The sequence below is a fragment of the Morone saxatilis genome, unplaced genomic scaffold, assembly GCF_004916995.1.
Source record: "Morone saxatilis isolate NCDOM2014 unplaced genomic scaffold, NCSU_SB_2.0 Contig0, whole genome shotgun sequence".
NCBI classification, from domain to species: domain Eukaryota; kingdom Metazoa; phylum Chordata; class Actinopteri; family Moronidae; genus Morone; species Morone saxatilis.
The window spans coordinates 465,363-466,708 of NW_023339650.1; positions in this window are offsets into that span (position 1 = coordinate 465,363).

Consider the following 1,346-nt stretch of genomic DNA (forward strand, 5'->3'; position numbering starts at 1 on the left):
ATCGGGCGGCAAAGTATCGCGATATATTGCCGTATCGATATTTTTACCCACCCCTACTCTGCAGAGAAACAGAGAGACACGTTTTCTGGTATTATGTGAAGATGCGTATACATGATTACTTTACAAACACGGACCAGGTAAAATCAGGTGAACACACCTGGTGATGGCTTTTTCGTGACATCCCTAATTTTTTGTTATATTGGTGATATGGCACTGGAAACATTTTTGTGGCAGTAAAGTAGCCTCAGTAAAAACTGTCCCAAAAAAATTGTGGCACTGTGCTGCTGCTTAGCATTAAAGAAAAAAATGGAGAACACAGTGTTCATGGAATGTAGCTACACAAAGACATTTGTATTGCTAAAATGAACTATATTCAAACGAGTTTGAATTCAAAAGTGACGGCCCTAATTGGTCTTGGCTTTCTGCTTCTGCAGGGTTAAAGTCAGTATCAGACCTTTAAAAATGCTGAAGCCAATGCAGCTGACAGACAAATGATGCACTTTTCTCATCTAAGAATGTAATGAAAATGGGTGGGGTGTTTCATCATGCATTGCTGTTTGATTCTTTGCAAAAACTGATGTTTGTTTTGATTCTCCACAGTGGTATTATAAGCAGAGACATCTGTCTATTCAAGAGGCACTTTTATTCCTACATATCAGTCATACCAGGGGTAACTGTCCAGCATATGGTTCTCATAGAAGTGGAAAACCAAGCTTTAAACCACTAACACTGTGGTTTTAACATCTTGCTTTGTAATAGTGTTGTGTTGTGCTTTTTCATCACTTTCTGTCTGAGGCCTATGTTTCCTTCCGAGCCATAACACTGACCTGTGGGTTTTATCAGGTGGTCAAATTAATATTGTTGGCATACATTTTCACATGGACTTCCATTCAATTTATGTGTTTATGATTTCACTGAAATGTATATTTCTTCACAAGTCACTGTCTGTTGATTCATCAGTTCAGTTTTCTAGACCCTCTTAGCAACTTTATTTGTATTTGGTGCTCTGAGTAATTGCAGTCCACAGCTCTTCTGCTAACAGGCAGTTAGTAGATGTAGCCTGTGGGGCACGTTTGACCTTCTCTCTCACTGTTTTTCTCCGGATCTCCTGGAGTGGGGTGTTCCTATAAGTTATAGTTTATTTGAGCTTGTAAATGTTTAAATAGTCTGTTTGATCTTCTCCCTCCCTTTTTACTTTTTTACTTCAAATATACAATGTCCCTGTAGTGAGTCTGAATATACCCTTAAATAAGATATATAACTAAGACAAAGTTGATTTAAATTAATATTCTTTTAACTATATCATCATCATCATCATCATCATCATCAGGGCAACCAGTTTACTA